The sequence below is a fragment of the Diceros bicornis genome, chromosome 13, assembly GCF_020826845.1.
Source record: "Diceros bicornis minor isolate mBicDic1 chromosome 13, mDicBic1.mat.cur, whole genome shotgun sequence".
Taxonomy (NCBI): Eukaryota; Metazoa; Chordata; class Mammalia; order Perissodactyla; family Rhinocerotidae; genus Diceros; species Diceros bicornis.
This window is the reverse complement of record NC_080752.1, coordinates 4,654,211-4,669,326: the sequence shown is the minus strand read 5'-3', so window position 1 is coordinate 4,669,326 and position 15,116 is coordinate 4,654,211. Positions and strand designations below refer to the sequence as shown.

General features: G+C 50.4%; 1 protein-coding gene across 1 annotated transcript in view; it reads left to right on the top strand.

Moving 5' to 3' along the window:
* Positions 1-15,116, top strand: part of HIVEP3 (HIVEP zinc finger 3) — a 503,450-nt gene that overhangs the window by 234,551 nt on the left and 253,783 nt on the right. The window lies entirely within an intron of this gene.

Here is a 15,116-nt window from a genome sequence, read left to right as displayed (position 1 = left end):
TCTGAAAGAATCTTATAATCCACCAGCAGTACCTGCTCCCCACTTTGGGAAGTACAAGACAAGTCCTAGCTCTGTCTGAGATGTCACAATTCTAGGTTGATTTCGCTGCTGGAGGAGTGGCAGTCCAAGGAGGGTGGTGGTGCCCAAGGGGGGCAGCTGCAGGGGCCACTCGGAGCAGGCGAGGAGCGCAAGGGTGGTTCTGCCTCACTGGGTACCATGAGGGGTGGGGGGCTGGGAGCTGGGAGGGACCCCTGACAGGAAAAGACCTGGGGAGAGGCAGGGGATGTGGGATTCTGCTTCGGTGGGAAGAAGGCCGGCCTCAGCTGCCCAGCAAGTTGAGATGGAGGAGAAAGGAGCAACTGGCCGACATGCCCTCCTTTCCTGTGGGCAAGTTTACAGTCACTTATTTGGAGTTTTCCTTATTCCATTAGGCATTTATTTCTAGCAGAATGATTTACACCATTGTCAGCTTTCTTCAAATTTCACTGCCCTGGGTGAGAAACAATATTGAGAAACCCTTGTGTCCAGGGCACTAGTCGCCTGAACCACATCCTGGAACACTGTTGCTAGGGGAGTGCCTGGTGACTTGCCTGTGCTTCCCTGTGACAGATGGCCTTGGCCGGGCCCCAGAGTGCATCACAGCAGCAGGAGCCACTGTGCTTTGTTCCCAGCAGGAGGGCCACAGTCCAGCCACTTCCTCCTGCTCACGCCTCTCCCCCTCCTCCCCAGTGGGCCCTCAGCTCCGGACCTTCTGCTAGGGGTTACTGGCTGGGTGGCCTTGGGTGGCCACTTTGCCTCTTTGGGTCTGTACTCATCTGGATGCAGCCCAGACTGTCTCCTAGTAATTTTGAGGAGTCCTCCAAGGGGTCTCCCGTATAGCCACCACCCTGCGCATCAGCTGTGGTCACCCCGCCATCTGTTCACTCCCTCGCTTCCTGCTCTGGCTCCCACTTATGCACATCTGCTGCCCTTGAAGCTGCTTGGAGAAGCTTTGTTCCTGCCTCCACCTGATAGGTGGAGGCCACACCTTGCCAGAGAGCTCTCTGCATGGTCCCAAGCCTCTAGCCCTCAGGCACAGGGCAGCCTGGACTCTGGACGGAGATGGGAGGCGGGGTAGAGATAGGGTGGCATTTTGTCACCTAAGCCCCAAAGCAGTTTTACTTGGGCCCAAAGTCACATGAAGCCCCTTTTGAGTAGTTCCTTCAGCTTCTGTCTCTGACCTCTCTCTCCGCACGGGCTCAGAACCGGCCAGGGGACCTAAGGACACCCGCCGTCCTTACTTATTTCTCTTACTCCCTCTGCCCAGCTCCTCACCGAAGAGTCTTCTCTCCCAGCTTGAAAATCACTTTGCACGTGAGTGGAGCCACATACGAAATGGCCTGCTGTGCGTGTGTGTGGAAGGGGCATACATATATGCAGGGAGGGGGTTGTTCTCCAGGTCTGCGCTGTCTGGTATGGGATTCCCTTGAAATGTAACTGATACAACTGAGGAACTGGATTTTTAATTTTCATTTAAATGTAAATTTAAAAAGGAAAGCAGTGTAGAACATTTTCCATAAACACACTTTGCTGTTCCGGAAGTGCTGTGGTTCAGCTGTCCTCTGCGCCCTGTGGGATGCTCCTGCAGGGCTGTGGTGCACCAGATGCCGGCACTGTGGCCGGCGCCTCGTCAATAAATTTTATATTTATTACTCAATGAGGTGATAGTATTTTGGACATATCGAATGAAATATATTAAATGAAACATTACTAAAATTAATTTTACCTTGTTTCTTTTTCCTTTTTTAACGTGGCTACTAGAAAGCTACAAATATCACTCATGTTATATTTTTATTGGACAATGTTGGTCTAGAGCAGCAGTTGGCGAGATTTTCCTGTAAGAGGCCAGACAGTAAATCATTTAGGTTTCGTGGGATGTATGGTCTCTGTCTCAGCTCCTCAGCTCGGCCACTGTAATGCTGAAGCAGCCATAAACAGTACAGCACTAAGTGAGTGGAGCTGTGTGCCAATAAAACTTTATTTATAAAAACAGCTGGCAGGTTGGATTTGCCCTTGTTTGTAGACTCCTGGTCTAGAGTAACAGGAGGCAACTGGACGTGGACTGTGAAAAGTCAAATAGGAACTGACGAGGATTAAATGAGCAGCCTCAAGGCTAGGGCAGGCCCTGAGCGGAGGACAGAGTAAGACGAGAAGGCTCCTCCAGAAAGATGACAGGGAGAGAGGAGGCTCCCAAGGCCTCAGGGCCTAGTGTATGCCAGGCCCTTGTCACATAGTTTACTTGTATCGACAGCTTTACCCCTCTCAACAAACCTGTAGACTAGACGCAAGTGCCATAACTACTCCTGTGCTCTAGATGGGGAGCTGGGATTCATGGCCGGCAGCCTGGCCCAGAGCTGGCGCGCTCTGCAGCTTTCACCTGCTGTCTCTTTTTCGCACTGCGCCTCCCGCACTCTTATGAGGGAGGTGTTAGTAACCTCATTTCATGGATGAACACCTGGGGCTTAGTGGGGGCAGGCACTTTCCTGAGCCCCCATCTAGTACCTGAGCCTGCCCTCGATCCTAGGTCACCTGCCTTCCAAGCAAGATCTCCTTCTGCTGTGTGTCTCCTTGCAAGGAATGCTCTTGTTTGCAAAGCCAGATCTTGATGCCCCCTGCTCTGGGCGTTGAACCCCTGGCCCATGTGGCAGAGGGGATGTCTTTTGGTGTGGGGCCAGGTGCTCTCCCTGCTCCTCCTGGGTGCCAGTGGGAGCCCCTGGGGAGTTGTGGGCTGGGCTGGGCACGTGGCCTCCATGTCACCTCCTCTTCTCATCACAGAGTGAAGAAAAGGAGGTAGCATTTTGATATCCCACTTGAAAAAGGCACTGAACTTTCTGCTTGTCTGTTGCCTTCTCCTGGGCTCTTGTGGATCCACAGAGGCTGCAAAAAGCCTGGAACAGGAGACTCCAGAGAAGTGTTTTTCTGTGTATGTATCTAAATTGAAGCAAAATTGGTATCGTAGTTTGTATACAGCTTCATATTCTGTTTGTTTTTTGTTTGTCTCATTTAATGTTATTGTGGGCAATTTCACACACCAATAAATATTTTCAAGAACAAAAGTTTTAGTGTCTTCCCAAGATTCCATTTTATAGAGTTGTTATAATTTATTTAACCACTAATTCTTGTTGGATGTTAGGTTGTTGCCAATGTTTTGCTGTTATAAACAATACAATGATTTTATAACATTTTTGTATGTACATTTTTGATTTGTTACTCTACTGATCTATTCTAGATTCCTAGGAGTGGAATTATTTGCTCCAAGTATGTCAAATCCTGAATGTGGACCTCTTCCCCCCATTCCTTGCCCACCACTCAGTCAGTTTTAGGGCCTCTTGGGCTGATCATATGATGGGCAGGGAGAAGGAATGAAAGTGAAGGAAGCTGAACTGATCCTTATGCAGAGGGGCTTGGAGAAAGATCCTAGAGAGAAGACGGCTGAGAAGAGCTTGGCTGGAGAGGAGAAGGGGATGGAAGAAGGAAGTTAGGGCAGGTCCAAGAAGGGGGAAGAGAGAGCTCTGAGCAACTGCCCCAAGGAGTGCTACTTGTAGAAGAGAGAATGATGGCTGAGGATGCTTAGGCCTGGCTGTGACCTGTGCTGTGTAATTTCCCTTTTCTACCTTCTTGGGAGACCTCAGTCAAGGATTAATAGTATTTCTCAAAACTTGGGGGAACTTGATTTGTGTTTCTATCGGATGTATCACCATGCTGAGACAAGCATTAAGGTCCAGTTTTTTGGGGGCTACAGGGATTTGATAGAGATTATTAAGTTACGGGCCAGAAAAAAAATTATAAAAACTTACGTCCTGTTTTGTGGCACCCTCACTAAAATGACTAATAATTTCACAAGAGCGTTTTCTATGTAACCGGGGATATGATGGTAAGCAGAATACACTAGAATTTGTGAGGCTTGATCCTAAGCCAAGATCTTATTCGTTTGCTTGAGCAAGTCACGGAGACACTCAGGTCTCTGTCCCCTTACTTATGTAACCAGCTGGCCTGATCTAGCCCTCTCAGTGTGGGGTGTTGCTGCTATACCCGAGGCCCCCAAAGTGCATAAGTGGAAGCCCCCACCCCCAGGCATAAGAGCAGGAAGTCAGGAGCAGTCGCTCTCCCTGCTCTGCGTCCGAGGAGTCCCCAGGCGGCACGTCCGATAGAAGTGTGACGCGAGCCTCAAATGTGAATCTCATGGATCTTTAAAATTTTCTGGTTGCCACATTAAAAAAAGTAAAAAGAAAAAGTAGAAATAAATTTTAATACATTTTCTTTAACACAACATATCCAAAATATTATCATTTCAACATGTAATTAATATAAAAAATTAATAGTGTATTTGATATTCTTTTTTTTTTTCATTTTATGTCTTTACAATCCAGTGTGTATTTCCCCTTTACAGCAGATTTCAAGGTGGACTAGCCACATTTCCATAGCGACAGGTGGCTGGCAGCTTCCATCTTGGGCAGCACAGCCCTAGAGCCTGGAGCCCACCTTCCCCATTAGCAGCTCAAGGGGGCGGGGAGACAGGGGAGGTGGGCCTGGGCTCCTCCAGGAAAGGATGCTGGCTGCAAGCACGGCTGCCTCCATGGGCTGTAGGTTGCCTGGAGCAGCTCTGCCTGATTCCATCGCGCGTCTCTCTGCCCCTCTGCGGACTCAGAATCCCAACCCTTCCTCTTCTGCATGGTCCCTGCAAAGCCAGGCAGCTTTTCAATTTTAAGCCTTGGAAGCCCAAAGGATCAGATTCTATGTCCTTCCCCAGATAATGGGCTGCTTGCCCTACTCTATGTCTCTTTTGGGAAGAGCTTCCTTCCGTGATTCTGGCCATGGTCACTTGCCCTGACTGACCATTGCAAGGACAGCGACCTTTGTTGATTCTGGGGGGCCTTACCTTCTACCCCTTTCTAAGGGGGCTCTGCCCTCAGTGGGCCCTGGGTGATTTTCTGGCCCCTCCATTCTGAAGAACGCTCGTCAATGTCATCTCCAGCAGGGCAGCCTGCTATACTTATAAAACAGGAGTGGGATAGATGACCTGAAGGTCTCCTCCATCTCTAGCTGGCCCTCATGCTGTTATTTTCATGATCCTGCACTCTCAGGAAGTTTGGAGGAAAGATGATCCTTTCTTTTTGGCATTGAAGAACAGTATCCCAGTGACTGGAGAGAGTGTCCTGGAAGCACCCTGCCCACTATCCCTCACACGTGGCTCTGCCAGCCCCTCCGGCCTGCGTCGCCCAGCTTCCCTCCTTCCCACTCTCCCTTTGTTAAGTGGTACACGGAGATGTTACTTATTGTAGCATTCTGACAAATAAAAGCCGTTCCTCTGATTTACAACTTTGCAACCTCCTCTCTTTGAGTCAGTGTGTGATTCATCTCTTAATGTGATACTTCCGAAGCGTGTGGCTCCCTCAGGGAATGAGTGTGGAATAAACCCTTTCTGCCAGCCTGCCCCTCTGGCTCCACACTGCTCTTCCTGACCCCAACACCCACGTCCAAAAAAAAACCTAGCCCGTGGCAGCCTCAGCTGAAGGCCTAACTTTCCCCCCGTGATTCTGTGCAGGGAGTTGTTCTACACCAGCTTCCCGGGAGAACGTGGCAGGGCCCCTGAGGACAACCACTGGTTCAGATTCAGCTGTAGCCCCAAAGATTCCGTTGTGCTGGGAGGTCTGGGTTTGAAGACTATGTCCCGGGCACCTTGTGAAGACCTCCTGCTGGGAGTGACAGCGAGGGAGAGGGAGGCCACACTTGTCCCACCTCATGCTCCAGGCTTTTCAGGTCTGACCTGGTTACACAATCTTTTCAATTCCGTCCAGAGGCTCCAACAATTTCCCTTGCTTACCTACTCATTCATTCATTCATTCACTCAATATATGATCATTAAACTCTTCTCTGTGCTCATACTGTCTTTTGTCTGTGGTAAAATGTACACAACCTAAAATTTACCATTTTAACCATTTTTAAGTGTCCAGTTCAGTGGCATTAACTATATTCACATTGTTATGCAGCCACACCACCATCCATCTCCAGAACATTTTTTTGTCTTCCAAAACTAAAGCTCTGTACCAATTAAACAAGAACTCTCCCTCCCCTCTCCCCCAAACCCCAGGCAACCGTCATTCTACTTGCTGCCTCTGAATTTGACCACTTTAAGTATCTCCCAGAAGTGGAATCATACAGTATTTTTCCTTTTGTGACTGGCTGATTTCACTTAGCATGATGTCCTCAAAGCTCATCCACATTGTAGTGCGTCAGAATTTCCTTCTGTTTTAAGGCTGAATAACATTCTACTGTACGGATGGACCACGTTTTGTTTATCCATTCATCTGTCGATGGTCACTCGGCTTGCTTTCACGTTTTGGTGGTTGTGTCACGCTGTTCTTGACACTGGGTGTGTACAGATGCACAGCCTTTCTCTGCCCTTGAGGGCCTCCGGTCTAGGGGAGGAAGACTGGCTTCTGACAGCACAGAAAGAGTGCTGCAGCAGAGGTCCCCATGGGGCCAGAGGAGCTCTACCCTGAGATGTCAGAGCAGGAAGGCTGACAACAGCTGAAAGTCACAGGAGGACTGAGACGTGAAGGTGACAAGTGACAGTGATACTGAATCTCTTAATCTCAAGTTCGTATGCCTGATGCCCAGCAAGCCAAACACTGAGACATTGGTGCTTGGAGATGAGAAAGGTTTATTCGAATTGGCCAAAACGAGTAGGTGGGAGCCTGGGTTCTCTCAAACTCACCTTCCCTAGAACAGAAAGCAGGGGGGTTTTATAGAGCTAAGGGGCTTGGCAGGAGGGGCTTCAGGGAAACAAAGGGGTCACTCCCGATAAGCCTCTGGGAAATCTAACTTCTGGGCTTCAACAACTGCTGAGGACCGGTCATCCGTCTGGTGATCAGCCATCCGGCCATCTGGCCATCTGGTGATCGCAGCCTCCCCAAAAGCATTCTCTTTGTCCTGCAAAACGAGCTTACAAATCCTCGAGACCTCTGAGTCACCCCTCAAGTTAAACAGGAAAGATAGCAAATTGGTTTAATATCTACAGTACCCCTCAGATACCAGGCTTCAACAGAAGGACACTGCAGCAAAAGGAACAGTATGTGCAAATGCTCAGAGGCAAGAAAATCTTGGTTCCTTCCAAACCTGCAAGTAGCAGGGCCTAGCTTCAGGCAAGGAGGCGTGTTGGGGAGCAGTGGATACTAGGGAGGTGGGTGGAATCGGGGGCCCATCATTAGGGCTAGCACACCGTTCTCTAGTCCATTGACCCTGAAAAAACTGATGGGTTTTAAGGAGTCCTTACAAGTGGAAAAGCTCGCCTTGTGGCTGTGTGGAGGATGGTCTTAGAGTGAGAAAGACATCGGCAAGCTGGAGGCAAGACCTTGGAGATGGAGAGGAAATTGCTGCCATAGTCTAGTGAGAAACAAGAGTGTTGAGCTGAGACAGTTGGGTGGAAAAGATGCAGTAGCTTCCAGATCTCTTTAGAGAGAGAACAGACAGAACCCAGGAGCCGTTTGGATTTGGTGGGTTCATTTCACTTCAGCAGCCATTTACTGAGCTGGGTAAGGAGGTCATGAAGAAACGGCGTTTAGGGTCTAGTGTGGATGAGCAGGAGGGAGGATTCGGGAGTGGCCCTGAGGTCTCTAACTCCGACAGCTTCGTACATCATCGTGGTGATAACCTTCCCTGTATGGTTGCCTAGACTCCACACGTATCAGGGCCCTTAGGCATGGTCTGGTCCGGTGGTCGCTGGTCTGGTTCCGATTTTACAGAAAAGGGAAGAGAAGCTCAGAGACGTGCCTGATCTACCCAAATGCACACAGCCAGTTCTTCACCCTCCTCAGGTTGGCTATAAAGCCAAATGAAGTTTCTCCACCCACTACATAACCCGTCTGTTTTAAGAGATTTTCATTTTCAGTTACCACTGGGAGATCCAGAGATGTTAACAAACTTATGAACAACGGGGAAGCAAGAACTTATAATTAAAATTCTCAGTTTTTGTTATTCTTGCCCTTCATGCAAATGTTTATGGGGCTAGCAGCCAACATACTTTTCTTTCTTAGATACTTGTTTGGGGGTCTCTGGGGAGAGCGCTCCTGGTCCTGTCTCAGGAATCAGCCCCACGCTGCCTTCCTTGCCTGGCTTAACACAAAGCTCCCTCTTGCCCATGAGGAGTCCTTAGACGCGTGTTTGGGGAACTGGTTGCTGATCTGGGCTGGACTGCTCAGACTCCTGAGCCCCAGACAGAACCAGGTCAACTTCCCTGGGGTCACGTGGCACCTCCAGCCCGTTTCTACATTTGCTTCTACTCCCTGCCCCAGTCTGAGCTCTGGGCAGGAGGAAGGTCTCTCCCTGTCCTTCCCCCAGAGCTTCCTGCAGGGCTGTCAAAGGGACCTACCCTGATCTGAAGGATTAGGAAGTGGCCCCTGACCACAGCCACTGTGTCAGAACAGCCCCAGGGTCAGTCTCAGGACTGTCCCTGCCCCCCCCCGCCCCTCACCTGGCTCAGCCCTCACTTGGCTCAGGTCTGGCTTGTCTGGATTCCCCCATGGGTACCCTGACTCTCCTTCCTGGCATTTCCAGTGGCCACTGCTCCCCCTCGGCACTGGCCTTCGGTGCCTGGTACTCCCTTTGGCACATGCCTTCACTTGGCAGCAGTGACCTGGCCCGGCCCCATCCACTCACGCGCCACTCCATGTCCTGTGATGGCCCCTGCTCTCTCTGTGGCGCAGCGTTCCCCCTGCACAGTGGGAGCTGGTTGCCCCTCCCTGGGCCTCTCCTTGGAGACTTGGGGTCTCTGCTTTGGGTTTGTCTCTCCAGTCTGGTTCTCTCGGTCCTGGTCATCCATCTGAAACCTCATCACCAGCTCCATAGTGAGGCTGATTCCACCCATCAGTGAAACTACTTGTCCTGAGCCAATCTCTGGACCTGTTATGTCATTTCATTTGCTCTTTTCCAAACCCTGTGAGCAACAGACCACTATGTCCATATTAAGGTGAGGAAAATGAGGTGTAGAGAGGTTAGGTCATTTGCCTAAGAGCACCCAGCTGGGGCTCAAATCTACACCTCTCTGACCCCAAAGCCTGGCCTTTTCACTGTCTCCCCATGCAGCAAGCACCCAATACTGGCTGCCTTTACCTGGTGAGAAGGGTAGGAGAAAGGACTTCTGTTACCCTAATATTTTTCCACTAATTTTTATTGAGCCTTATTCCGTTTGCACTTTGCACGTGTAGCTCATTTGCTTTCACAACAGCTCCTGTATCCCCATTTTCCAGTTGAAGAAACTGAGTCACAAAGGGCAGTTTGCTCAGGCTTCCCCAGGTAGGAAATGGCAGAACTGAGATTCAAATCCGGGCAGTCTGACTCCAAAGCTGGCACTCCATCCACTACGCTGCAGCCACCTCTCACTGGCACTATGAGAGCATGGGGACAGGGCCAACAGACACATGCACCTGGGCAGCCCATGCCCTGCGGGAAGGACCCTGTAAGTGGGGAGTGGGAGGAAGGCAAATGAGGTAGTGGGGTCTGGGCTGCGACCAGAGTGATCCAGGTGGGCATCATCTGGGGTTGCAGAGCCTGAAGCAGGGAGCAGAGGCCCAGGGATTAGACATGCAAGGCTAGCTGCTCCAGCCACACTGGCTTCCTCACCGTTCCCCAAATATGCAAAGCGTACTCCTGCCTCAGGGCCATATGCATATGCTGTTCCCTCTGCCTGTGATGCTCTTCCCCCAGATGTACACCTGGCTTGCTCTCTCACCCTTCCTATGTCTGCTCAGATGTCTCCTTTTCCCAGAGATCTTCCTTACCACGCTATTTTAACATAGCACCCCCGTCACGTTCCATCCCCTTGCCCTGTTGTATTTTTTTCTTACCACTTAGCACCACTTGACATATGATTTATTAATTTGTCTCCCTCACTATAATATAAGCTCTATAAGGACAAGGACTTGTCCTGTTTTACTCCCTGGGGGATACCCAGCCCCTAGGACAGTGACTGGCTTGTAGTCCTGCTCCTGCTCAATCAACATTTCTTGTACGAGTGAATGAATGAATGAATGAGGCAAGAGCTGGCTCCCTAGAACTGAGATCCAATGATACAGCAGCAGCTGTCAGGCCGACTGCCCCGCCCCCAGCACTGTGATTGGATGCCTGAGCTGGGGGCAAGGCTAAGCCTGTAGCTGGGACCAGAGGGGCCCAGCTCTACTTTCAGAGATTCACTGTCATTTCAGGTACTCTCATCAGGGACCCTCGGTGGCGAGAGGACTGTGGTGTGCCAGCCCAGGGTGGGCTCATGGGGCTGGGTGGTGGTGTCTGGGACTCTGCTCCTGGGGCCTGCAGGGTCTCCTGACCACACTGAATATCTGGACCACTGTGATAGAGAAGTAAGCTTCTCTCTCTTACAGGGCTGAGGAAGGCCACTCAGGAGGTGCCCCGGTCATTGAGGGGCAGAGCAGACCCAATGCACTCAAACTCCAGGAAATGACAGGCACCTGCCTTGGCTTGTCTCCTCTACCCTGCACCAGTTACTGAAGATGAGGGAAAAGTGCTTGACTAACAGCATTGTCTGCTGTCTTGGAGCCTTTTTCTTTTTTTTTTTTTTTTAAAGATTTTATTTATTTTTTTTCCCCCAAAGCCCCAGTAGATAGTTGTATGTCATAGCTGCACAGCCTTCTAGTTGCTGTATGTGGGATGCGGCCTCAGCGTGGCCGGAGAAGCGGTGTGTCGGTGTGCGCCCGGGATCCGAACCCGGGCCGCCAGCAGCGGAGCGCGCACTTAACCGCTAAGCCACGGGGCCGGCCCTTGGAGCCTTTGCTGAATGTACTGGAACGTAAGCTCCGGGACCACAGGGATTTTGTTGGTTGTGCACAGTGACTGGCACACAGTGGCTGCTCCAGAACCACGTTAGATGAATGGGCTTGTTGAATGTGTGAGGTGGCCCTGCGTGAAGCGCTCAGTATCCCTGGTGCCCACGGCTGTTTAGGGCCTGGTTATACCCTCTCTGGCAATTCCACGCCCATTGTCTCCTGGTGTCTTCACGAGGGCAGGGGCGGGGCCGGGTGGGCCGTCAGAGGATGGCATGGGGGACGCATGAGGTGGGTAGGACAGTGCCTGACGCAGAGAGGCCCAGCAGGCGGTAGCGCCTGTGCTGAGCTGCTGCTCCCGTTCGGCAGATGGTGACACTGACCCTTGGTGAGGTCTCACAAATGACCTGCTTAGACCTTGAGCAGGAAGCTTTCCTCTGCACACCCAGAAAGTGCACACATTTGAACGTTAGCTTTCATTAAACTTACTTGATCAAATAGGGGAAGGCTATGCACCTCCCCAGTGGGGCCTTAGGCTACATAGTAGTTAAATATGCCGGACCAGGGATGTGGCTTCACTGGGTGATGGGTCGGGGATTTGCCGGAGGGCTTCTGGCTCTATTGGCCTGCCCCATTCAGCCTGGAGCTGGGGGCCGAGAGAGCCCTGGGCGCACAGCTGTGTTTCTGAAAGCTGACAAACACCCAGTGTTCCCGCAGACAGGCTGATGAGATGGGGCTGCGTGGCCAGAACAGCTGGGTGGAGGCTGGTGGCAGGAGGCAGTGGGAGGCCCCACTTTGTTCCTGGACCATCATGGGGACAATCAGAGCATAGAGAAGGCCCTTTCCTGTCCCTCTGGGCCGCAGCCCAGGATTCAGAGCTTCCTGCTTGCCGGCCGAGGGGAGCTGCCGGGAGAGCCCAGATCAGCCTCTGCACTGAGGCTGGCAGCTGGCCAGCACCCAGGGCTGCCCGGCTGAGCCAGGACCTCTTTGCTGCCACAGCCCTCCTGCCTGCTCAGGAAGTGGCCCAGGGAAAGAGAACCTGAACCGGGAGTCCGAGTCTTGGGCTGGAGACCCAGTGCTGCTGCTCAATGACTGCATGACCTTGGTCAGATCACCTCCTCCTGCCCCTCGGTGTCCTCCATGGAGCTCGGAGGAAGACTTAGTTCCATGTCCGCCACCTAGTCTGTGTGCCGCACACAATAAAGATCTGGTGGAAGAAAGAAGCGGGGAGAATAGCAGGTGTTCCCTACGTATTTAAAGCAGCTGAAGGGGTTTCCAGAAAGATGGCAGAGTGAGTGCCTGTTTCAGAACTCCCTTCTCTGGAGCTCTTCAAATGAACAAGAGTCAGAAGTGCAGAGGGAAACACCTTCTTTATTGAAAGCAGACAACAGCCACCATTCCGTGCCCCATCCCTGAACACTGCTGTGGAACAGTGAAATCTGGGTAAAGTGCAGGGGGCACCTGAAAGCCAGCACCAACCCTACTGGCTGTCACAGACTCATCTGCAGGGCCATCTTCTTTACCTGTTTAAGGACAGGGCCACTTCTCTAAACAGACAGGCAGATGACCCAAAGACAGGCCCAGGTCCTCCAGGACCAGAAGTGGAAGGAGACCCCCTGGGTGCCGAGTCCGCCTGACCCTGTGCTTACCCCCACGCCTGCACACTATGGCTAAACACTGGCTCGAGTGTGGACGCAACCCAGTGGTGCCTGACACAGAGGGTGGGCTCAGGATATGTCCATGCAGCTGAACTCACAGCCTCTCTCAAGAGGAGGCGCTCTCATTTTTCTCCATGGACACGTGGCAGGTGTTTAAGTTCTGGACTCCCAGCATCAATGACAACAACAGGTTTCTTGCCTTTGTAACCCTGGAGCCCATTGGATTTCCTTTTGTGGACTGCATGGGCAGGGCCTAGCTGGGCAACGTCTTTCCTTTCCTCCACTTTCTGACTGAGGGCTTTGTTTAAATGTCAAGGGACTCCTCCCTTTATCGTTATTATTATTTCAAGTGCAGGAAGCCCAAACATCTGTAGATTTCCCCTTGCACTGGATCTTCTATTATCTGTTCATCGCTGACAGTGAACACATAGAAATGGGTGCGGGGGCATATAATTGTGTCCCCATGTAACTCCTGGGACGGTTCCAGGAGCTCTCCATAGCTGAGCAGGCAGAGCCCTGGGCTGTCAGGTTGTCTGCAGAAACTGCTGACCCCTCTGGTGGTGTGAGGTCAGGAGCAGTGTGACTTACGCTGCCACATAGTGGAGTCCTAAAGTCAGGGAGTCTCCACGTGGGGAGCTCAAGTATCAGTGCCACTCCTTCCATCCTCTCAGTATCTTGAGGTGATCTGAAAGAATACCAAACTGTTTTTGGCAACTTGAGGCTTTCATTTAGATTCTGAAACCAGCAACTCTGCCAGAAAGAACAATGTAATGTCTGAAGCTCCTCTTAATGGAAGCTGTTTTGATTCAAGTTTATATTCTCCACTGAAATTTCTTCTCCCACAGTGACTATGGAAAGGAGAGGCTTCTGATGTTTGTCTTGTATCAAGAACATGATGGATGGATGGGTGGGTGAGTGGGTGGGTCGATGGATGGATGGATGGAGAGAGGTGGAAGGAGTGAGTGAATGAGTTTGTTTCAAAATTTTCATGCTTCAACACCCGAAGCAGAATGTGATCTTGGTTATTCTATTTACCAAAAATAGTAGTTGTGAAAATTCACACATGATCTGAGTTGGATGCAGTGCTCCTAAGACCCCATCTTATTCTAAAACGTATTATTTAATCATTCTCTGAATTGAGTGATTTCTTTTATTGGGCAAGATGTGATTTTTTTTTTTTTTTCTCTGAAAAATCTACCCAGAAACCCTGGGAGTTCCATAATACGTACAGTCCATGGCTTACTGATTATAAGCCTTTTTGAAAAGTTTATGTAAAAATTTTTTTGGGAAATCCAAATAGCTACTAAGTACATGACCATTATGTGCTTGAATTGTCTCAGAAAAAATAATGTTTAATTAGGGGCCGGCCCGGTGGCGCAAGTGGTTGAGTGCGCGCGCTCCGCTGCGGCGGCCCGGGGTTCGCTGGTTCGGATCCCGGGCGCGCACCGAAGTACTGCTTGGTGAGCCATGCTGTGGCGGCGTCCCATATAGAGTGGAGGAAGATGGGCATGGATGTTGGCCCAGGGCCGTCTTCCTCAGCGGAAAAAGAGGAGGATTGGCGGATGTTAGCTCAGGGCTGATCTCCTCACAAAAAAAAAAAAAAATAATAATGTTTAATTAGAAATAATAGAACTTTAAAATCTAAAGCTCAATTCATTTTTATTCTTAAAATTGTCAAAGCATTCTTTTTTCCCAGTGTATGTCAGCTTATGCTGCAGCGACAAACAACCCTATATATTAATGACTTATGAAAATAAACCTGTATTTCTCATTCATTTTACGTGAGGACTGTGGCATGTCTGGGCTCTGAAGGCCTCCACCTGTCTTGTATCCTGGCCCCTCAGCTGAAACAGCGGCAGAACCTGAGATGCCCTGTTTTTTCTGCAGAGGGTAGGCTCAAGCGAGGCAGAGCTGAACTTCACGGTTATTCAAAAAGCTGCTCAGACTCGGCAGACGTCGCATCCCCAGTCATCTCATGAGAAATCACGCCACAGGGCCGAACCGGAGCCAATGAGGCAGAAACGTGTTCCCGGGACGCTCAGGCAGGCCACAGGACGATGGGCAGAGAAGTAGAACCCAACTGCAAGGAGGGAGGAAATAGTGAAGAATATTAATTCAATCCACCACACCCACCTGTTTGTGTAATAAGTTCTTGGTCTTTTGGTGAAATCCCACACCTACTGAACCTTTGCCAATAGCACTGAGTTTGTCTTTAACTAGCAAGTCTCTTTCATCTCTAATCTGGGATATTTTCTGATGTAATCTACTTAAAAATTTTTAATGCTACATAGTGTAAAATGTTCTCTTTGAGTGATTAACGGCCATATAATGCAGAAAGAACTTGACTGGAAGTCCAAGAACCTAGGCTTAGGCCCAGCTCAACTCTTGACTAGCCACACAGCCTTCTTTGAGCCTCAGCTCCTTATCTGTGCGCATCAGAGTAGTGAGCGTGGGAGTATTCAGGGAAGAAGGAAGCAGGAGAGAAATACATAGTTGTTAGAGACTGCATTCAAAGTGTTTAATGATTGGCCAAGGCTGATGCAGGCCACGGCACCAGAGCAGCATCCTGGAGGCCCCAGTTCACTCTTTTTTAAAAGCCCTTTTTATTTTTTATTTTATTTTATTTTTTGGCTGAGGAAGATTG